General features: G+C 53.4%; 1 non-coding gene across 1 annotated transcript; it reads right to left on the reverse strand.

The window, feature by feature from the left end:
- Positions 1-4,630: 4,630 nt before the first annotated feature.
- Positions 4,631-4,737, reverse strand: LOC129402775 (U6 spliceosomal RNA). Its single transcript, XR_008628819.1, has one exon. It is a non-coding gene; the product is annotated as a U6 spliceosomal RNA (small nuclear RNA).
- Between the last annotated feature and the right edge of the window lie 19,123 nt (positions 4,738-23,860).

The following is a 23,860-nucleotide window of genomic DNA, read 5'->3' on the forward strand; positions in this document are numbered from 1 at the left end:
GGGGGCTCCTCTCCGCCCCAAGGGATACTGGGAGCAGCGGAGGAAAGCTGGAGGCGCTGGAGACAGATGCCTGACTCTTTATTTCTCTTCCTTTCTTCCTTCCTTCCTTCCTTCCTTCCTTCCTTCCTTCCTTCCTTCCTTCCTTCCTTCCTTCCTTCCTTTCTTTCTTTTCCTTCCTTTATTCTCTCTCCCTCCCTCTTTCTTTCTTCCTTCCTTCCTTTCTTTCTTTCTTTCTTTCTTTCTTTCTTTCTTTCTTTCTTTCTTTCTTTCTTTCTTTCTTTCTTTCTTTCTTTCTTTCTTTCTTCCTTTCTCTCTTTCTTTTTCTTTTCCTTTCTTTCTTCTCTCTCTCCCTCCCTTTCTTTTCTTTCTTTCCCTTTCTTTCTTTCTTTCTTTCTTTCTTTCTTTCTTTCTTTCTTTCTTTCTATCTCTTTCTTCTTCTCCTTCTCTCTCCCTCCCTTTCTTTTCTTTCTTTCCTTTTCTTTCTTTCTCTCTTTCTTTCTTCCTTTCTATCTCTTTCTTCTTCTCCTTCTCTCTCTTTCTCTCTTTCTTTTTCTTTCTTTCTTTCTTTCTTTCTTTCTTTCTTTCTTTCTTTCTATCCCTGTCTTTCTCTCTTTCTCTCTCTTTCTTTCTTTCGTTCTTTTTCTCTCTTTCTTTCTTTCTTTCTTTCTTTCTTTCTTTCTTTCTATCTCTTTCTTCTCCTTCTCTCTCCCTCCCTTTCTTTTCTTTCTTTCCTTTTCTTTCTTTCTCTCTTTCTTTCTTCCTTTCTATCTCTTTCTTCTTCTCCTTCTCTCTCTTTCTCTCTTTCTTTTTCTTTCTTTCTTTCTTTCTTTCTTTCTTTCTTTCTTTCTTTCTTTCTTTCTATCCCTGTCTTTCTCTCTTTCTCTCTCTTTCTTTCTTTCGTTCTTTTTCTCTCTCTCTTTCTTTCTTTCTTTCTTTCTCTCTTCCTTCCTTTCTTCCTTTCTCTCTCTCTCTTTCTTTCTTTCTCTCTCTTTCTCTCTTTCTTTCTTTCTTTCTTTCTTTCTTTCTTTCTTTCTTTCTTTCTTTCTTTCTTTCTTTCTTTCTTTCTTTCTTTCTTTCTTTCTTTCTTACTTTCTTTCATGTGCCACAGCCAGCAGTGACCAGGGCTTACTCTGAACTCAGAAGTTTAGTCCTGGCAGAGCTGGGGGACTCGATAGGGTGCCGGGGATACAACCCAGGCCAACAGATCCAGACACATACCCTCCCCTGTGTTATCCTGTATTATGTCTCGGGCCTCCTGATGCTTGATGTTTTTACTCTCCTGGGGAGAAAAGAGAATACTATATCCCTTCATACCCTGGCCTCTGTTTTATCTGAAAATTGGGGTCACCTGCCAAAGACAAAGCAGAAGATCCGTAAGACACTTGAGGTAGAGTTGGCCAGGACGTGGCTCAGGGGCAAGGCACATGAGCTGGACCCAATCCCCAGCACAGCAAAAACAAATCACAGAGAACTGGACTCTAATGACTGTGCTCTGTGTTCCCCTGGAACTGGTCTCAAGCGGCTGGTAGGCACTCACTGACCTGAATTATTCTTGATTGGAGGTGTCTTCCTCTTCCTCCTCCTCCTCCTCCTCCTCCTCCTCCTCCTCCTCCTCCTCCTCCTCCTCCTTCTTCTTCTTCTTCTTCTTCTTCTTCTTCTTCTTCTTCCTCTTCCTCTTCTCCTCCTCCTCCTCCTCCTCCTCCTCCTCCTCCTTCTTCTTCTTCTTCTTCTTCTTCTTCTTCTTCTTCTTCTTCTTCTTCTTCTTCTTCTTCTTCTTCTTCTTCTTCTTCTTCTTCTTCTTCTTCTTCCTGTTCCTCCTCCTCGTCCTCTTCCTCCCCCTCCTCCTCTTCCTCCCCCTCCTCTTCCTGCTTCTCCTCCTCCTTCTTCTCCTTCTCTTTCTTCTTCTCATCCTTCTTCTTCTTCTTCTTCTTCTCCTCCTCCTCCTCCTCCTCTTCCTCCTTCTCCTTTTTCTTCTTCTCATCCTTCTTCTTCCTTCTTCTCCTTCTCCCTCTTCTTCCTCCTTATCTTTCTCTTCCTCTTCCTGCTCCTCCTCCTCCTTCTTCTCCTTCTCTTTCTTCTTCTCATCCTTCTTCTTCCTTCTTCTCCTTCTTCCTCCTCCTCCTCTTCTGCTCCTCCTCCTTCTTCTCTTCTTCCTCTCTCCTCCTCCCTGTCCTCCTCCTCTTTAGGAGGCACACCCAGCACTTCTCAGGGCTTACACCTGTCTGTGTTCAGGGATGACTCCTGGCTGTGCTCAGGGGACTGTGTGGATGCCAGGGATCAAACTGATGTTGGCTGTGTGTAACGCAATCTCTCTGGCCCACAACTTGCTTTTTTTTTTTCATGCTCATTCTTCAACACCAGGCTTGGTGCATCACTGTTGTTCAGCAGATGTCTAGAGTCACGTTTTCAACTTTTTTTTCAACTGTGGCCCTCTTTGGTCCCCTAGTGTCCTGTCATGCCCCATCTTCTACACAATGATCACTTAGGGCCCCTTGGAACATCCTGGGGACCCAGGGGAGAATGTATCCCCTCATTGAGAAACACTGATCTAGATAAGTGAGTCAACCTTCGTGGCTTGTCTAGGTTCTGGAAATGTCTGCGGAAAAAATCCTAGATGCTTCTGGATAAAGTCAGTGGGCAGCAATTCAGTTCATTTGCATGAAGTTAATTAAGCAAAAGCTTAACTGCTCAAAGATCCTTTATCAATAGGGTTTGTTGGGGGGCCAGGAATCAGGTAAATGACTGTCAGGTAAATGACTGTCATTTAGATCAGGAAAATTTGTTTTCTCTTCCAGTTACTTCCTAAAGAGGGTGTTCCTTCACATCTGAACATTTTATTGATTTTGTTATGTTTTGATTTGGTTTGGGGCCTGGGCTTTATAATATGTCCGCTGTGGGGGTTGGAGAGATAGTACAACAGGTAGGGTGCTTGCCTTGCACACGACTGACCTGGGTTTGGTCCCTGTCATTCCTCATGGTCTCCCTGTAATTCTTGAGTGCAGAGCCAGGAGTAAGCCCTGAGCATCGCCAGATATGGCACCAAAGCAAAGACAAAAGCAATAGTCCACTGATAACCACACCATGATCTAAAGGCCAGCCCGATCCTCTACAAATGAAATAGAAAATTTTTAAAAAAACAGGGGTTCCTCCTTCTTCAAATTTAGAACATCAGCAGAAGCAGCGTTGGGCGTGTCTGCCTTCTTCGTTCTCTCCCTCTCCATCCCAAAGGAGCCGGTTCTCGGTTCAGAGCACAAGTTCTGTAGCAAATTTCCTGGGCTAGATTTCCTAGTCCTTTCCCTGTGTTTCCTGGCCATGGGGGGCTGACTCCGAGGTCGTTCCTGATCTCTGCTGAGGCCGAGGTCATGCCAAGAAGAACAAGGAGCACCTCGGAGGGGAGGACACCGCATCAAGCGCGGTTGATTCCTTCTTGAACATGTCCAAAGAAGGCATTGAAAACCGTCACCCGATTGTCTTCGTGGGCTCCTCCCAGGCATCTTGGGAGGAAGAAAGGACCCAAGACTGCGCTGGGCCCAAGGCGGAGCGCGCCCACGCCTTCTGCTTGGCCACTGGAGAGCATCCTTCCACCTCCAGGGAGGAGAACAGATGTCCGGCACAGGAACCCGCTTCCAGCGCCTTTGGGAGAGCACCCCGCGGCCCTGGACTAGCTCCCAGTCCGCATCTGCCTCCTGCTCTCGCTGCAGACACGCTCAGATCCAGGGGCCAGTTCGCCGGCTTGGTGCCACAAAGCTGTTTTCAAGACCACCAGGCTGCCATCGGCCACCAAGAAAATCTTCTATGCACCCATGTTTTTGTTCTGGAAAGAAACCAACCTTAAAAACAAAAGCACAGCATCAGAAATCTGAACACAGAGGAAAGCCTGAACTCTGTTCCTTCCCCCTGTTTCTCATCTTACTGATCAGGACTGTGTTCAGCATTCAGTTTCCTGGGGGGCCCAAACCCCTGTCGTCGGGGCGGGTAGGGGCGGCGCACCTGCGGTGCTGAGGATTCACCCCTGCCCCTGCCCAGAGGCCACTTCTGGCAGGCTCCAGCGTGTGGAGCTGGGGATGGATGGGGCCCAGGTCAGCCAGCCGCGCAGGGCCGGTGCCCTCCCCGCCGAGCTGTCACTGACCCCCACGTCCAACTTTTACCACGTTACATCTCACCGGACTAGGAAGTAAGTGATGGGGGGGGGGGGGGGGCTAGTTAAGTGACTCGGCGGGCTGCTTTACACCTGGAGGAAAGGGTCACTTTTTTGGGGGTGTGTGGTGGGAGGCGCGGGCTCACTCCGCAGAGGCCAGGTGCTCCTCGAACCCAGACTGTGCGCAGAGCTAGCTCTGCAGCCCTGCTTTTCTGCTCCGCGTTTGCTTGAGGTCCAAAGGTCCTAGCGGAGTCCGTCTGGTTGCAGTGGCCGGTGACGGTAGCCACGACGGCAGCGCCGAGGGCCTGCTAGGCTGCGGACCCAACACGGGATGACCGTGTCTTCGCCTGTAGGTTGGACCGAGGTCTCAGCACTGCAGAGGAACAGGTCTTGGTCCCACTCCCTCTCCCCTCTAGCGGGAGCTATACCTGTTTCGAACCCGTAGGTGAGAAGGGCCTGAGATGCTCTGGGGAGAAATAATTGAGTCAGGGGCAAAATATGGAACGCTTCACGAATTTGCGTGTCATCCTTGCGCAGGGGCCATGCTAATCTTCTCTGTATCGTTCCAATTTTAGTATATGTGCTGCCGAAGCGAGCACGATCTCTCTGTCTAGGCAGGCGGTATATAAGGCAGAGAATTAGAAACTTTTATCACTTAGGATGACTAAGAGTCAGCTCTTTTTTTCTAATTTCAAAATGCCAAAGACCTGACAATACCCTCTAATGCATAACACTTATATATTTATGAGAATATCCAAGGTAAAAGACAACTTTTGCCGTAAATTTTAGGAATTATATGCAAATCAAGGCATCATGGGAACTCGGCGTCCCGCCCGCCGGAAGTGGGCTGGGTCACGTGGTCGCGGCCGGGGCGTAGCTGCGGGTCGGGGCGACGAGCGCAGTGCCCGCGTGGGGCGTCCGGCGGCTGCGGGCTCTGCGGCCCGAGGTCGCCCGCGGGAGGCGGTGCGGGCGCTGCCGGCCGGCCCCGCTCCTTCCCCGGGTGCCCGCGTGGGGTGGTGTCCGCGGGGGCCGCCTGCCCGTGGGCCGGGCACAGTCGCGGCGTCGAGCGCAGGAACGGGGGGTGGGGAGCCCGGGCCCCTTCCTTCCTGGACTGTCCACACCCGGTCAGCTCGGACGGACAGCCTGGGATGCCCGCGCTGGGCTGCGCCGAGGTTGGGGCCCGCGTGGTCCTGGGCAGCGTGGCCGTGGGCCGTGTGGCCCTGGGCAGCTTGGCAGTGGACAGCGTGGCCGTGGACAGCGTGGCCGTGGGCCGTGCGGCCCCGGGCAGCTTGGCAGTGGACAGGGTGGCCGTGGATAGCGTGGCCGTGGGCCATGTGGCCCTGGGCAGCTTGGCAGTGGACAGCGCGGCCGTGGGCCGTGTGGCCCTGGGCAGCTGGCAGTGGACAGCGTGGCCGTGGGCCGTGCGGCCCTGGGCAGCGTGGCAGTGGACAGCGTGGACGTGGGCCGTGCGGCCCTGGGCAGCTTGGCAGTGGACAGCGTGGCCGTGGACCGTGCGGCCCTGGGCAGCTGACAGTGGACAACGCGGCTGTGGGCCGTGTGACCCTGGGCAGCTTGGCAGTGGACAGCGCGGCCATGGGCCGTGTGGCCCTGGGCAGCATGGCAGTGGACAGCGTGGCCGTGGGCCGTGTGGCCCTGGGCAGTGTGGCAGTGGACAGCGTGCCAGCGGGGGGACTGTGCGGGCACACCTGTAGTCTCGGGCTCCATGCGACCCTGGCTGCAGAGAACCAGGGCGGGGCACAGAGTGACCGAATGAAAGCCTGTGCAGTGCCGGGACCTGGGACGTGCCAAGATCAATGAATGGGGTGCGGGGGGGCAGCGTCTGAGAGGACCGGCAGAGGGGAAGGGTGGTGTGCCCAGATTCAGCCCCTGAGCCACCCTTCCCGGGAGCCTGTGAGGACGGCGCTGGGCATTGGGTGCATCACCCGCCGCCCAGCTGCTGGCCGGGCTCTGGGGGGGACGGGGAGGCCTCCCCGCACCGGTGCGCACACCTGTCCCTGGTGAAATGGGAATCGGGTGCGTGCTGCCCGTTTCTCATCTGACCTCTCCCTAAATAAGCAGCGAGCACAGATCGCGGGTTGCTAATATGGCCTTTATGGAGTGAAAGAGCTAATTTGGGCAATGATGTTTCCCTCCGGTTTCTGAAAGGGAATTGCAAATAACCGAAACGCGTATTAGCATTGATGGGAGAAGATGCTTGGTTGCCATTAGCGGAACAAACGTTTTTATGCGTTTGTTTCCAAGGTGGGCCTGGTGATGGGCGTTTCTGGGCTTCATACCTGCCTTCTTGGTGTAACCTCCAGTAAGAGTTGGACTAGGTCCTTCAGTCCTAGCTTCTTGGGGTGTGTGTGTGTTACTTTGAGTCAGAGATGGGCTTTTTTTGGTCTCTCTGTCTCTGTCTCTCTGCCTCTGTCTCTCTCTCTCTTTCTCTGTCTCTGTCTCTCTGTCTCTCTGTCTCTCGTCACACCCAGCCATGCTCAGGGGTTACTCCTGGCTGTGCACTCAGAAATCATTCCTGACGGTGCTCACAGGACCCTATGTAGTATTAAGGATCGAACCCCAGTTGGCTGCATGCAAGGCAAACACCCTACCTGTGGTACTGTCACTCCCGCCCCTGCACCTCTCGTTTCTAAGTTCCAGTTCCTGAGTGAGTCCCTCTTGGCCAGCTCCCACCACCCATAGGTTCCTTTTTTTTTTTTTTAATCTCCTGCCAAGTTAGGGGACTGTCCTGGGCATGACATCTGACATCTCACCGCTGACAGATTTAACACTGGGTACTCAAAGAGGGTCTTGAGACCCATTGGCCAAACTTGTCACTTTCTGTTGTAGAAGATTCGAGCCAGCTGGTCATCCCTGGGTCATGGACAGTTTCAGGCGCAGGCCGCCACGCTGCCGTGGACCTTGGGTGTGGGGTTTGCTGAGTTGGAGGACACTTATCCCTGGATGCAAAACTCCAACCTGGACGAGAGTGGGCAGGAGACGGTTGACTGACGGGGCAGCTTGGCAGGGGTGGCTTGAAGATGAGAGAGGGTCCCTGGGGATGGTGAGACCTGGAGATAAGAGGAGGGGGTGTGGGTGCTGGGGGGTGGTCCCCGAGGAAGCCCAGCTCTTGCCAGGCCCGAGTCCTTGGCGTCTCCCCTGGCTGCCCCAAACCCCAGGACACCAGGAAATGAGCAGCTCTCCTAGTCCCATGTGAAGTGGTGCATCCACCGCTGGGTGGAGAGGAATGAACTGGCTTTAATTCAGTTTTAAACAGAGCTCTTGGCTGTATGGCATTGGAGAACTCAGAGAAGTCTTAAGGTGGTAGACTGGGAGGGGGGCTTATTTTTGTGGGATTGAGGGATGTGTGTGGCCATTCAGAGTTTACTCCTGGCTCTGTGCTTAAGGATCACCCCCTGGACCCTGTGAGGTGCCAGGAATCCAGCCCAGTTTGGCCACATGAAGGCCACATGCCTGACTGTTGTACTATTGGTCCGGTCCTGTAAATGATACTTTTTTTTTTCTTAAAGAAGAGGGTGGGGACCTTTATTATTTATTTTTGCTTTTTGGGTCACACCCGGCGTTGCACAGGGTTTACTCCTGGCTCCGAACTCAGGAATTACCCCTGGTGGTGCTCGGAGGACCATATGGGATGCTGGGAATCGAACCCAGGTTGGCCGAGAGCAAGGCAAACGCCCTACCCACTGTGCTACCGCTCCAGCCCCTGTAAATGATAAACTTTCTAAGAAACTCCTTTTCCTCCCTTTCTAATCTCCTCTTTTTTTTTTCTTTTCTTAGCAATTTCAGGGACTATTTTTGGCCTGAGACGCTTCATCTTTTGGGTTTGAGTTACTGGAGGTGCTGGTTAAATGCAGTTATATTGTGCGGCCGGCCTGGGTTCTTTTTTTTTTTTTTTTTTTTTTGCTTTTTGGGGTCTCACCCGGCGATGCACAGGGGTTACTCCTGGCTTTGCACTCAGGAGTTACTCCTGGCGGTGTTCAGGGGACCATATGGGATGCTGGGGATCGAACCTGGGTCCGCCGTGTGCAAGGCAAACGCCCTACCCGCTGTGCTATCGCTCCAGCCCCATTCTTTTTTTTTTTAAACTGCTCTTTATTCAGCCATTGATTAAGCTCATTGAATTGAGCATGAACTTCACATTACTTCTTTTTAAAATTCAGAATGTTAATTTTATTTTATTATTTCATTTTTTCCTCCTTTTTTATTGATTCACCGTGAGATACAATTACAAAGTTTTAATGTTTGAACTTTGGTCATATAATCATCAAACACCCATCCCTTCACCAGTGCACATTTTCCACCACCAAAATCCCCAGTATTCACCCTCCCCCCCATTCCAACCCTTCCCCTGCCTGTGTGGCAGACAGTTTCCCCCATACTCTCTCTCTACTTTGGTTTCATTCGATATTTTGACACCAGTCCCACCACCACTCAAGCCTGCCGAAAAGGCAATGCTAGACGATTTATTTTGTATTGCTTGTTATGGATAGAATATAATGTCCAGGAAATTCTGTGTCGTTCTCTTCCGGGATCTTTATACGGCCTGGGTTCTATCCCCGGCATCCCATGTGGTACCCTGAGCACCACCCGGAGTAACCCCTGAGTATTGTTGGGTGTGGCCCAGACACACCAACAATCAATAATGCAGTTTTGTAGTGTCGGTTCCTTGTTCATGCTTCATAGCAGCCCTGGTGCTTTGAGGTCATCACACGGTCCCTTGGTTCTGTTCCATGTTACCACTGCTAAGAGCTGAGCACGGGGAGTTGATCATTCCCATTTTACTCACGGGAAAGGAGCAAAAAGCACCCCTCCGAGTTTATGAGGTGAATCCACACAATCATCGAGGACGCTGGAACTTGCTGGAATTTGCTCTCAGATCTCTCGAGTCCAAGGGCTAATTACCACCCGCAGGGAATGTGGGAGTGTAATTTGTGGGTTCTGGGAAGCTTTCTCCAAAATGCTCCTGCTGTTGCCTTAAATCCTGTATTTGTGACATCATTGTTTTCAACTCTTGCTATCTTTTTTTTTTTTGGGGGGGGGGCGGGAGAGCAGGCTGGGCCACACACCTGCACGGCTACTCCAAGCTCTGAACTTGGGGTCCCTCTAGGTGGTGCGCAGGGTACCCTGTGGTGCCAGGATTTGAACCCAGATCCGTCTCTTGCTCAGACTGTGCTCGGTGGGTTGAGCTTTCTCTCTGGCCCTCAGTTCTTGCCCCCTTAGTTCACTGTGATTTTGATTAAGATCCTTCTCTCTAGCTGCCCCGGGGTGGTCCAAGCACAGGGATTTAGGATTAGAGTGGGCAGGTATGCCTTGAAAAGGCATGAAAAGAGGAGAAAGCATGAAAAGAACCACCAAGTCCAATTATGTAAGTGCTCGGTGTTATTGATGGTTCCTGGAAACAGCCAGTTGAAGGGAAACAACATGTAACAGAACCGATCTTACCTGGGACAAATTTAGGGAAATGAGAATTCCATTCCCAGGGCATATTTCTCCCCACAAATAGCACAGAGTACCTCAACGAATTCCCCAAGTACTTCTAATATTAAACGATTATTTGTCTGGGGCTGGAGGGATACAGCAGGGAGGGTGTTTGCCTTCCATGTAGCCAACCCGGGTTCGACCCCAGCATCCCATACGGTCCCTGAGAACCACAAGGAGTGATCCCTGAGTGGAGAACCATGAGTAAGCCCTGAACATTGCCAGGTGTGGCTCAAAAAGGAAAAAAGAGAAACGTCTGCTTTGATGAATTCATTTCCCTCTGGCAGTTCATTTCAGGTGGGTTCAGGGAATAGCCAACAACTGAGCAAGTGGGCACCAGGGTTTTCATGGTAGGGCCCTTCACTTGCCCTGCGGGGCTGGTAACACACCCAGTGAGGACGCATGCACAGTCTGAGGGGGTGGGGGGGGGGGGCAAGAAAACCTGCATGTGGACAGCGGGAGGGACCCAGAAGAGATGGTCTCCTGAGCGCTGTTCTCACTCATGGGCCCTGAGTGGAAGGACAGTCTTAGATTCCACGGTCCGAACCCTGCCAGCCTCTCTGTGGGACAGCGGGGCAGGAGAGGACATGTGACAACCGCCCCTGTTTCCCCCGCTCCCCTGGGAGCAGATCTCACCCCCGCCCAGCTGGCACTGATGGCAGCTGAGGGACAAGCCAGCACGCCAGGGTGCCCAGAGGGGCCAGGCTTATGTCCCGGCAAAGAGCCGCGGGCTCCTTGGCCCTGTGATGGTGGGGCTGAGCGCCTTGCGGAGGGAGAGCCACTGCCAAGTGCCGAGGCAGCAAAGGGAGCGCGTCTGTCAGAGCACTGCGTGTGCGAGTGCCAGGCTGTCCCCGGGCCCGAGGCGGGGGCCCCTCACCTGGCACACGAGGCGTTTGTGCACCAGGATCGGCCCTGCCAAGCCAGATTCCCCGGGACATCACATCGTATTAATATTTTCACACCACTTAACTCTCATTAAAATGTACTTTGCTGAATTTAATATGTGATTTCAAATGACACAACATATTAAGTGCTTAATATCCTAGAAATTATGAAACTATTACAGTCGGTGCCATATGAAATAATTAGACGGAATTAAACTTCAGCAGCCAAGTGAGGGGAAGTGAAGGCTTCAGCTTCGAACACCTTCAAGGATCTGAAGCCACCACTGTCATCCTCCGCCAGGGAAGCTTCCAGAACTTAGCATCTTTAAGTAAAAGCTGGAACTTCATCTGGATTGGCCCGTAGTTCTTTGCTTTGATGCCAGAGCGTGGGGACCCTGGGGATTGAGGGCCCTGGACCTCAACCGGATGAGATGGGGGGACACTTAGGGCTTCACCTCTTCCTCTGGGTCCTGGCTGGGGGTGACTCAGTGGCTTGAGTTGGCTGAACATCTAATGAGTTGGTCATGCAAGGGTTAGTTTTCCCTGCCACAGATGAGCCTGTTGCAAAAATAAAGACAAATCCGAATAGGCATATGGGTCAGACCCAGTGTTGTTTGGGAGCCGTCGGGAGGCTATGGAGACTTGGAGTGCAGGGGTCAAGGTCAGGGGTCAAGCATGTGCCTGAACACTGGAAGTCTCTCTGACCCCCTTTCCTTCCTTCCTCCTTCCTCCCTCCCTCCCTTTCTTCCTTTTCCTTCCCTTTTGTGCCACACCATGGTGCCCAGGGATTTCTCGGGGGCAGAGTGGTCCTGGGGACCAAAGCCGGGGCTCCCACACACAAAGCTGTAATCCAGACCTTTGGGAAATCACCTGACCACATTTTAATCATTTGTTTCTCCTAATACATCCAGGTTAGAAGCCATGCAAAAGAACGAGGCTCAGAAACATCCCGGGAGCACGACCCTGAGAGCTGGCTCAGAGGGCTGAGCACATGCATTGCCTGTGGGAGTCCTGGGTTTGGTCCCTGGCGCATAGGGTCCCCCAAGCTACTGTGAGTAGTCCTCAAGTGTTTCGAGTCTGGGCCCCCCAGCCCCCACCAAGAGAAGACAGATCAAGTGAATAATTCAGAATTTGAAGCCTTTTCCCCCATCTTTCTAAATTCTCCGTTCATACATGTGGCCTGTGTATGCACGCGTGCTTGCATGTGTATCTTTTGTTTGTTTTTGGTTTGACCCAGTGGTGCTAGGGGCTAACTTTTTTTTTTTTTTTTTTTGCATTTTGGGTCACACCTGGCGATGCACAGGGGTTACTCCTGACTCTGCACTCAGGAATCACCCCTGGCAGTGCTCAGGGGACCATACGGGGTTCTGGGAATCAAACCTGGGTCAACCCCATGCAAGGAAAATGCCCCACCCACTGTGCTATCTCTCCAGCCCTAGGGGCTAACTCTTGACTGCACTCAGAGATCATTCCTTGCTGAGCTCAGGATCCCACTGGGGTGCCAGGGATCGAACCCGGGTCAGCCAAGTGCCTACTCATTGTGCCCTACCCACTGTGCTATGGTTCCAGTCCCTTCTCCTTTCTGTTTTTAAAAAATGAATTCTTGGGCCAGGGCAATTGTACAGTAGGTAAGACATTTGCCTTGCAAGAGGCCAACCTAGGTTTGATCTCTGGCACCCCATATAGACCCCTGAGTGATCCCTGAATACAGAGCCAGAAGTAAGCCCTGAGCACTGTTACATGTTGCCCCCAAAACCAATAAGAAAAAGTGAATTCAACCAGGGAGACAGCTCAAGGAGGAGAGCACATGCTTAGCTGGAGCAATAGTACAACATTAAGACGCTTGCCTTGCACACAGCCAACCCGGGTTCAATCCCTGGCACTCCTGAGCCCGCCAGGAGTGATCTGTCAGCATAGAGCCCTGAGCATTGCAGGTGTGTGGCCCGCCAACCAAAGTAAACAAAAAAACCCTACGTGTGCAAATGATTTACTGAATATCGGGCTGGAGCGATAGCACAGGGGTAGGGTGTTTGCCTTGCACGAGGCCAACCTGGGTTCAATTCCTCCCTCTCAGAGAGCCCGGCAAGCTACTGAGAGTATCCCACCCACACAGCAGAGCCTGGCAAGCTCCCCGTGGCGTATTTGATATGCCAAAAACAGTAACAACAAGTTTCACAATGGAGACGTTACTGGTGCCCACTCGAGCAAATCGATGGTCAATGGGACAACAGTGCTACAGTGCTACTGAATATCCCAACAGCGATAATAGCAAGACAGCCCCCCTGGGAAGAGTAAGGAAGACTTTCTGTCCTAAACTCAGCTCTGAGCTGCTTCAGGTGCTCCGTCTCGTCTCAGCACACACAGGAAGGAGAAGCCTGGGAAGGAGAAACCGGGGTGGTGCCCGGAGACCTAACTCCAGTGGCAGCCTCACTCTCAAACACACGTTTCTGGCTAGCCAGCGCGAGGCTCCCCCAAACACCAGGACTCCATCCCTTGTCTGTGAGACAACCGAGGGCCAGTGGCTACACGAGGGCGGAGGGGGAGGCAAGTTGTCCTTTGAGGTCTGTGCTGGAGGCTGTCTTGTGCCCCCAGCCACGCTCCTCTGGCCTTTTTGGCAGCAGCCTACTGTTGGATATCATTGGTTTGTCCTTTCTCCCCTTGCCACTAGGAGCTGAGGTATATCGGTCACACCCATCAAAGTTATGTTCATACAGTCAAAAGAGTAGAAATAAGCCTGGTATGGCAATTTAAAGATAATCAGTGTATGGATGCAATAGATTTTTTTCTTACTGCATCACTTTAATTTGGATTTTTAACCTGATGCATTTTAACAGAAATTTAACTCTTTCTGTTTTAGCTTGTGTGCCCTTTTGATTTCCTGTAGATTAGAATTATGCTTTATTTTGTATAACACTCATGTTGTAAAATTTGACTGAATTCTTATGGGATAATGTTAAGAATCATATGTTAGTGTATAATATATATGTGAACAGTTAGAATAATGGATTTGTAAATTCATAGTACCTGTAATAACTATCCTTCTGGTATTGGGTTTTCAGTTATATGGCAAAGTATTTTTGATGAGTTAAATCTATGATTTTATATGTATGAGTGAGATATTGTCTTTCTCCTCTCTTCCTGTCTTTTGAATAGTTTAGTTTATAGCCATTTCTTTTTGTATGGACAGAGGAAGACATTTAATATTATGCCTTTGCAATTGGGATTTAATTGGCTTTGAATATTATTAATTCCCGGGCATCTGCTTTCTTAACTGTAGCCTTGGTTGCCCTCAGTTCCTAGCCCTCTAAAATGCAGGGTCCCAACGTGGGACAAAGAAGGACCCAGGGCAAGCGGTAAGTTGTGTGCTACCCTGGCATCGAGATGGGCCTGGCCAAGGTGCCTAATGCTTAACTATATGTTAAGAGCTTGGTCATGGGGTGTCATGTCATGATCCAAAAGCAACGACGAGACAGGGCCCTGCTAGAGCTAGGAAAGACTAATCTGGCCTGAGCGCTGTAGTCTGAGATGAGGTGACCCCAGAAGAGCAATTCTAAAAGTTTAATACATCTCTTGCTATGCCCATACAAAATGATTAATATTATGAATGCTTATATGTTTGTTGGACGGAGAGGAGAAACACAACCTTGGGATTTCATCCTTGGATGGGTCCTGCTGAAAGCGTATCTGTCCTAGAGAATAGGTGTTCTGCTAGTGTTATTGAACTTTTTGTGCCTAGCATTTTATTTTATGGTTAAAATCTGTTCTAAACAAAAAGGGGGGAGATGTTGGAATATTTCCCCTTTTCCAGCTGCCTTCTGGAGTTTTGTCACAGAAACCTTTTGTCACAGAAACCTAGCTGATCTTTGACCCCCCCAGATCTAAGGTGCTAGCCAGGCTTGATTTGACATTGTAGATTCCAGGCTGCAGCCCAGCCTGGTCTTTGGGATGTAAATCCGAGTGCTTTCAGCCCAAAGAAGGCTTCCTTTTGGTTTTGTATCTTCTTTCCGGGGGGGGGGGGGGGGGGGGGGGGGGGGGGGGGGGGGGGGGGCCTAGATTAACGGCCTGCAGATACAAGAGAATTATGTTGCCTCAACGTTCTTCCTGTAAGATCTTTTGGTGCTTTTGGTGACATCAATGTATTGCGCCCTTTGGAAGGGCCATGAGGAATAAAAGGGGATCGGAGAGAAGGTGAGGGGGCGGAAAGTGTATGGGGGGCGGAAAGGTGTAGAGAGGACGGAGACTGTATAGAGGGAAGACTGGAATAAACTGCAAGTGAGACCAACCATCATGGCTCCGTTCCTTCCTTCGCCTGCCACATCTTCGCCATCAACCTCCCCGGGGTGGGGGAAGTGGCCGGAGGCTACCGAACTCGGGTGGCGGGAGAGACGGCTGCTGCCCGCGCCTTTTCTTTTTATTTTTATACAGCCTACAGCCGTGATCACCACTAGATCCTCAAGTTCCAGGTGTCAGGAGTGAAGAAGGCACGAAAGGCAAAGGACACACTTTATTATTATTATTATTATCATTATCATTATCATTATTATGTTGTTGTTTTGATGATGATGATGATGATGATGATGATGATGATGATGATGATGCCTCGCAAGCTCTCTGTGGAGTATTCCATATGCCAAATGCAGTAACAATGATGGGTCTCATTCCCCTGACCCTGAAAGAGCCTCCAATGCAGCACCGCTGGGAAGAACGAGTAAAGAGAGGCTGCTAAAGTCTCAGGGCTAGGACGAATGGAGATGTTACTGGCGCCCGCTCGAGCAAATCAATGATCAACGGGATGACAGTGATACAATTATTATTATTATTATTATTACTATTATGTTGTTGTTGTTGTTGTTATTCTCTGAGTGCCAGGAATCAAGCTCTGCACACACACAAGGCTGCACTCTGCCACCACTGAGCCACATGTGTGTGAGCAGTGTGTGTACATGTGTTTATATAGCATGTGTGTGTGTGTATGGTGTGTAGTGTGTGTTGTCTGCTCCAAAACATGCACTTTATTTTTAATCTTACTTTAAAAAATAACACTTTTATTACAGCACTGTGATTTACAAAGTTACTCACAGTTGAGCATCAGACACACAGTATCGCAGCTCCCATCCCGCCACTGGGCTCCCTCCTGTCCCCACCCCTCCAGCCCACCCTCGCCCTCGTGACAGGTGCCTTTCTGAGTTTGGGTTAGAGTTTGGGCCTCTTGATGCAGGATCGATAACTCTGTGTGTGGGTATTTGGCTCTGTCACTCCTTAACACCTTTGTGCCTCAGTCCCGACCCAACCCCTTTGCTTCTCATCTGTCTCTTCTCCCTCCCCTCAAGTTTTCCTTTCCTTCTCCTCCCTTTACTCTGGGCGTCTCCCCTTTAAAACATCATGTTCCCTCATTCAGTTACTCTAAATACTACATCTGAGTGCTATCGTCCTGTGTTTATAATTCTTCTCTGGCCCTCTTCATTTATCATGATGTCGTCCAGTTCCATCCGTGTGGCCATGAATTTCATGATCTCCTCGTTCCAAAGGATGCCCTGCAGCCCTGAATCAAATTGACAAGAAAGAAGATGGTGACAATGAGCACTTGGCGGGGAGTCAGTCCTACACAGAGCTGCAGCAACTCTTCCTTCTCCAGCATCAGAACCAGGGAAGTGAGAAGGGGGACGAGGAAACTGAGAGATGCTGTAAGGGGCAACTTGCCCTGATGCAGCCAGCCTGGTTCAATCCCCGGCACCCCAAGTCTCTAAGCCTGACGAGCACCACACCCTCGGGCCCTTTCGTTGAACCTCTAACCTGCTTGGCTCCTGGGCTGCCTGAGCACTGCTTGCGAGCCAACACCCAAACCCTCTCAAAAAAAACAGTGGGGAGGGCTGGAGTGATAGCACAGTGTGTAGGGCATTTGCCTTGTACATGGCCGACCTGAGTTTGATTCCCAGCATCCCATATGGTCCCCTGAGCACTGCCAGGAGTAATTCCTGAGTGTAGAGCCAAGAGTAACCCCTGTGCATCGCTGGGTGTGACCCCAAAAGCAACAACAACAACAACAACAACAAAACGGTGGGGAAGGGGGAGTCCAGAAATGTAGCTCTGTCATAGATTACTTCCCCCACAGGAAACAGTCTGGGTTCGATCCTGCACCTCCCAAACAAAAACAAATATCCAGGCAAGAAGGGGTAAGTTCTACTGACCAAGGACAGACCTGTGTCCAGCGACTCTGCTGGGCAATTGCACATCATTTCTTTCCATTTGTGTTTTATTTATGGGGTCCCAGGAGTTCCCTGTGCAGTGGTTGGGGATTGTCCCCAGCAGTGCTCAGGCGACATGTGGTGCCAGGGATCGAACCTGGGGCTCTCACATGCGCAGCCTGCAGTCCAGCCTTTGGACTTTCTCCTCAACCCCTTTTGGAGCCACACCCAGCAGTGCTCAGGGATTCTTTCCAGCACGGTGCTAGGCATGGTTTCTGGTGGTGATCTGGGGCCAGGCCAGGCCAGGCATCGAATTCCAGCATGCCGCACACGCACTCTAACCCTTTGGGCCACCTCCCCGGGCCTCCCTCTCAGTGAGCCAATCCTGTGAGGGGAACTGCTGTCCTATGAGGAGGCACAAAACACAGGAGAGGTGGAAAGTGGAGGGGACAGTTGACAGGCTTTCATGAAGGAGGGAAGGAGGAAGGGAGGGAAGGAAGGAGGGAGGGAGGGAAGGAGGGAAGGAGGGAAGAATGGAAGAATGGAAGAATGGAAGGAGGGAAGAAAGGAGGGAGGGAAGGAGAGAAGGAAGGAGGGAAGAAGGGAAGGAAGGAAGGAAGGAAGGAAGGAAGGAAGGAAGGAAGGAAGGAAGGAAGGAAGGAAGGAAGGAAGGAAGGAAGGAAGGAAGGGAGGGAGGGAGGGAGGGAGGGAGGGAGGGAGGATGGAAGGAAGGAAGGAAGGAAGGAAGGAAGGAAGGAAGGAAGGAAGGAAGGAAGGAAGGAAGGAAGGAAGGAAGGAAGGAAGGGAGGGAGGGAGGGAGGGAGGGAGGGAGGATGGAAGGAAGGAAGGAAGGAAGGAAGGAAGGAAGGAAGGAAGGAAGGAAGGAAGGAAGGAAGGAAGGAAGGAAGAAGGGAAGGAGGCTTTCCTGAAACGCAGGGCGGGTCCATAGCACAGCAGGTAGCGCGTTTGCCTGGCAGGCAGCAACCTGGGTTCAGTCCCCGGCATCCCATACGGCCCCTGAGCATCGCCAGGAGTGATTCCTGTGCAGAGCCAGGAGCAAGCCTTGAGCATGGCTGGGAGTGGCCCCAAAGCCAAGGACAAAGAGAAGGAAGGAATGAAACTCGGACCCTGGGCCCTGGCGGTCCTTCAGTGCTCATATTCGCTAGGGCTGGTCTTCAAGCTGACTCGCTGGTTTCTTCCTGTTTTGTTTATTGGGCCACACCCAACTGCACTCAGGATTATCCTGGCTCCGCACTCATGAATCACTCCAGGCAGGGCTCAGGGGACCATATAAAATTCCGGGTATGGAATCCAGGTTGGCCTCACCCACTGCACTGCCTCTCCAGCACCACTGAATTATCCCTCCCTCCCTCCCTCACTCCCTTCCCTCCCTTCCTTCCTTCCTCCCTCCCTCCCTCCCTCCCTTCCCTCCCTTCCTTCCTTCCTTCCTTCCTTCCTTCCTTCCTTCCTTCCTTCCTTCCTTCCTTCCTTCCTTCCTTCCTTCCTTCCTTCCTTCCTTCCTTCCTTCCTTCCTTGGGGACCATATGCACTTTGGGGCCTCAAACTGAGCTCAGCCACACGCAAGGGGGTGCCCTAACCCCTGATCTGCCTCTTCGGCCCTTAGTGATTCTCTAAGCCACATCTCAGTGCTAGCACACAGGAGCTGCTCTTGAGTCCGTAGCTTGAAACCACACACCTGCGCCACGGTAATCCCACTCAGTAGCTCAGCCGACAGTTTCCCTCGTGGCAGCCCTGGTCCTCCCTCCTCTGCCCTGCACCCTCGGGTCCCCATCGCTCTGTGTCCTCACCGCACTTGGTCACATTTTTTGAAAGTGCTAATTTGAGTCTTTTGCCAGTTTTTTTTTTTTGGGGGGGGGTTCAATTTTGTTTTGGTTTGGGGGCCACACCCAGTGCTCCCCGGGTCCTGGCTCAGTGCTCAGGGATCAGCCCGGTGGTGCTCAGGGAATCATACCCGGTGCTGGGGATCAAGTGCTGGTCGGCCGCGTGCGAGGCAAGCGCCCTACCCACTAAGCTACCTCTCCAGCCTCAGTTTTCTTACTTCTTTCCTGGGTGGGGGGGTGCTGCATTCCTAGCTGTGCAGCTGGGGGGCATAGTCATGTCCAGTGGTGTCAGCAAGGGTGGGGCAGGCACAGCCCAGGACTAACCGAGGGCCTTGTTCAGGCCAGGCCTGTGCCTGTCACTTATGCCACACCCCCGGCCCTCTTCTGCAAACTTTAAGTTCAAAGCTTGGTTGAGGAACAGCTGAGGAAACTTGGGGATCCCCTAGCCTTCCCAGAGGTCTGTTTCTTCCTCTTGGGCAGACCTCAGTGGTGCAAACCTCCTTCTGCTAATTCAGGTCCCAGGTAAGCTATCGCCTCCTCCAGGAAGCCTTCCCTCACTACCTCTTGACAGGTCAAACTTTCATTCTTTCCTTTTTTTTTTTTTTTCTCACAGTGACACTGAAATGAGGTCACACATTTGTTTGTGCCCGGGGGTCAGGGTTGTGTTTGGTTGACCTCTGTACGCCCAGTTCTGAGACAATGTGTGGCACACAGCAGGCAGAAGTGCCCTCAGCCTCACGGAGACCAGACACTCTGGGCACCCAGTGAGTGGGAAGCCCCTCCGTTTCGCCGAGACCCCCCAGCAGTCCCCGTAATGCCACCCTAGCCCTGACCAGCAGTGGGTCTCACCCAGCAGCTTATACCCCGGTTGGAAGCCTCCGAGTAGCTGCTCTGCTCTGGGTCTAACGCCCTGCCCGTCCCTCCTCACCCCTGCCTGGGGCCACGGTGACCCTGGCCCACAGGTGGGGAGTTTCACAACTGAGATGACGCCTCTCTGGGTTCCCTCTGTTTGCGGTTTCCTGTCCGTGCCCTGCAATCTCGGCCCGAACCCTCCTCTCTTCCTCCGCCCGCAGGCTTCCCTGCCTGTCCCCGCCGCCTCGTGCCTATACTTCGGGCCCTGCTTCGTCTGCCTGGTTGGCACCGGCTGCTCTCTGCCCTCCCTCCCTCGCGGGCACCCGCATCTCTGCAGGGCGGGAGCCCCGACTTGACTCACGGCCGTATTCTTTTTTTTTTTTTTTTTTTTTGCTTTTTGGGTCACACCCGGCGATGCACAGGCGTTAGTCCTGGCTCTGCACTCAGGAATTAACTCCTGGTGGTGCTCAGGGGACCATATGGGATGCTGGGATTCGAACCCGGGTTGGCCGCGTGCAAGGCAAACGCCCTACCCGCTGTGCTCTCGCTCCAGCCCCTCATGACTGTATTCTGGGCGAGGAACCAGCGCGTGCCAGATGGTCCACAAAGGCGCCTCTGCAACACGACAGGTGGGGGTCTTGGAGTTCAGGTGCAGACAGAGCCCCCGTCTCTGACAGCCCCCACGCTCCGGGGTCCAAGTGAATGCAGACAGAGAAGGACTGGAGCGCAGACTTTCCCGGGTGGCGGCTCTGTGGCGGGAGTCGGGGGGGATTGTCCCTCCTGGCGTGGGGGCGGTCATGGGTTGGTGCTTTTGACTTCCAAGTTGAAGGGGACTGTCCAGCAGGAAGCGGCCGGAGGAAGGGCTGACCTCCACTGCCTGCTCATGGTCGCTGGGCCGGGAACCCAGGCAGCGTCTCCCGCCCGGCAGATGCCGCCCCGTCCGTGTCGGCCACCGTACCTGGAGACTAACCTCAGCGCTTGCGAGGGCGCCTTCCGTGGGCCGTCCTGCAGGGTGGACTGGGCGGGCGGGCGTGCCCAGACACCCAGTTTGCCCCCAGGTCAGGCCCCTCAGGGCAGCTTGCAGCAAGGACACTCAGACCAACCGTGCTGGCCACCTTCCGTCCCCAATCCCCTCTGCCCTGCGCCCAGAAGGCCGTTTTGCCCAGGGGACTGTGGCGTGGCTAGCAAGTGTGGCCTATGGGAGGGATCTCGGGGGCAAACTGGGTGTCTGGGCACGCCCGCCCGCCCAGTCCACACGCCCGCTGTTCGGATCAGTTCAGATCACCCTCCCCCCCGGTCGCCGCAGCAGCAAGAGACCCGAGAAGCGTGACTGGGACAGGGGCAGTAGAGACGTGTCCCTCAGGCACAGCCACACGTCGTGCTGGGCCTTCTTGAGATGTTTCTCCCATTTCCTTTACTTTTATTTGCTTGTGGGGGAGGGGGTCACAGTGGTGTGCTTGGGGCTTGATCCTGGGAGTGCAGAGGAGTCGAACCTGGGGCCTTAGCATGCAAAACCCATGCTCAGACCTTTACTTATTGACATATTCTTAGAGGCCTGCCAACTGCTCAGGGGGCTAGGAGCCACTCCTAACAACACTGGACTGGCCCTCTCAGCCGGATGCTCTGGCCAAGGGCGCATGCAACTCGAGTCTAGCAGAGCCCGAGGAGCCCCGGGTGCCAGGGATCATGCTCAGGGCCTCGTGCATGCCAGGCATGCGCTCTAGCAAGTTCTGCTATCTCCCTGGTCCTTGCATCTATTTATTTTGGGGGAGGGGGTACAGGGGCAGTGCTCAGAACTTATTCCTGGCTAAGTGCTCAGGGATCACTCCTGGCTGGCTTGGAAGACCACATAAGATTCTGGGGATTGAACCTGGGTTGGCCGTGTGTAAAGTAAGCACGCTCCCTGCTGTACTATTGCTCCAGTCCAGCTTCATATTTATTTTATTTTAGTTTTTAGGTCACACTCAATGATGCTCAGGGAGCACTCCTGGCTCTGTGCTCAGGGAGCACTCCTGGCAGGGTTCAGGGGACCATATGGGGTGTGAGAGATTGAATCTATGTTGGCCGCATGCAAGGCAGGTGCCCTTTCTGCTATTATCATTGCTCTGGCCCTTGAGTCTATTTTTGATCGTCCAAATTGTTTTTGTCACCTGAAGCCAAGATCCCTGGCTGACCATTCCCACATGTCAGCCCCAACACTCAGGCTTACCCCAAGGCTGGTCCATACATCAGGAAGACACTGGACAAACAGACCAGGAGAACTTCCACTGCTTCTCAGAGACCCATCAGGATGTTTTTGCTGGTATCTCCTGGCCTTGGAGAAAAGTCCCCTTGATTGACACATGGGCCCTGGGACCCAGTCCTGTGAGACGGGCCCAGCCCACGGTGATGTCACAGTTCAGGCCCTCAAGCTAGGAGCATTCACAGTTGGCAAAGTGTTTCTATTAAGGGCCAGATAATGTTTTAGGCCTTTAAGTCTCTGAGCAAAGGTTTGTCTCTGCCCAAGTGTGCAAGACAGCTAATGGTGACACATGAAAACAGCTGTGTTACAATAAAACTTTATTGGCTATCAGGTCATTTATGCTTGGACCACTCTGCATAACCTCCAGGCCAGGTAGGGACACTGCTAGTGGCAGCTGGTTACCTGGGGGGCTGGCCTGCAGCCACCGGGTGACTTTCGACTCCCAGTCTCAAACCAGTCAGAGGAAGAGGCAGTCGGTCTCTGCAGCTGAATGCAGTGGCCTAAGGCTGGTTCGGCCTTAGGGCCCAGGGGCCCACGGACACTGAGAGCTAGTGGAGATGGTGGGTGAGTAAGAGGAGGGTGGGCATCCTGCGGGCAAAGACAGATGGGCAGAGAGATCACCCGAGACCAGACATGGTAGCGGAATCCCAGAATTGCTGTTTCCAGCCCTGCCTGAGGCTTGGCTGGGGTCTTGATGCCACCATCAGAACTTCCCTCCTTCCTGTGGTCATCCGGATCGCGCGCGTCCAGTCTGATCCACTCACCGCCAGGACCAGAGTCTGCACCCTTCTCCGAGCTCCAGGCCCCTCTGCATCCTGGTGCTTCTTGCCTGTTCTGTTTAACAACCCCCCTTCATGCCCCAGCGCCGTCTGCTCTCCCAAGGAGCAGAGATGACGGACGCCACACCTGCAGGGGAGATGGTTCTTGAGGGTCCAGGTTCCACACCTGCAGGTGGGCATGGCTTTGGGGGGTTTCAGGTTCCACACCTGCAGGGGAGCATGGTTTTGGGGGTCCAGGTTCCACACCTGCAGAGGGCATGGTTTGGGGGTCCAGGTTCCACACCTGCAGGGGGGCATGGCTTTGGGGGGTCCCAGGTCCCAGTTCTGCCTCCAGCCCCACTCGACTACCCATTCCCATTCTGGTGGGGGTCTCATCTCCGGGGGGCGCTCGCCCCGGAGTCCCGGGGCCGGCAGATAGATGCGCGGGAGAGCGAGAGCGGCCGCGCGGCGCGGGGCGGACCCGGGGAGCCGCCGGCAGTGGCGCCCGCGGCCGCCAGGGGGCAGCGTCTCCGCGGAGCCGGCCCGGCCCGCACCCGCCCGCCGCGGCCCCCGCACGCCGCCTTCCAGCACTTTCTCCGCTCCTCCCTCGCACGGCCACACGCAGCGGGCGTGGGGCGGGGCCGCGTGTGCGGCGAGCCGAGCACGGTGCGCGCCGCGCAGGCCCGGCCGGGGGCGGGGAAGGGGAGGAGCGCAGGGAGGAGCCCGGGAGCCTCCGGCGGCCGCGCAGGCGCAGCTCGCGCCTCCCGCCGTCTGCGGCGCAGGCCCGGACCCGGGACACGCGGGCCGCCCCCCGGGGCGCTGCAGGAGGCGCTCGGACGTGGGTCGCCGCTTGGCAAGCTGAGACGGGGGCAGCCCCGCCACCTAAATGCAGGGACTTGGGGCCCCGGGCTGCAGGGGCTGGAGACACAGCGCAGGGCCGAGGCGCTTGGCTCCACCAAGACCCCGGGATCAGACCCCGGGTTCGATACTTGGCACTGCCAGGAGTGACTCCCTGAACACAGAGCCAGGAGTGACTCCCTGAGCACAGAGCCAGGCTGTGGCTCCCAAACTGATCAACCAACCAACCAGCCAACGAAAAGGCTCAAATTGCAACTGTGCTTCAGTTTGATGCTTGGTGGAGCAAGGATGGATCTGTGAGGACCGCACCGGACCATGCAAAGCTTGTGCCCTACCACGGAGCCACGCCCTGAACCCGCCCCGCGTATTTGCTTTTTCAACACGCAGTTGTTTGGATGGTTGGTTTGGGGGCCACGCCCAGCGGTCCTCAGGGCTGACTCCTGGTTCTGCACTCAAGGATCATTGCTAGTGGTGCTGGGACCATATAGGGTGCTGGGGAATGAACCCAGATCCTCTGTGCTCAAGACAAGCACTCTCTGCACACTGGATTATCTCCCAACCCTACATACATGCTTTGAAAGCAAATATAAGGGGGCAGAGCAATAG

The sequence above is a fragment of the Sorex araneus genome, chromosome 2, assembly GCF_027595985.1.
Source record: "Sorex araneus isolate mSorAra2 chromosome 2, mSorAra2.pri, whole genome shotgun sequence".
Taxonomy (NCBI): domain Eukaryota; kingdom Metazoa; phylum Chordata; class Mammalia; order Eulipotyphla; family Soricidae; genus Sorex; species Sorex araneus.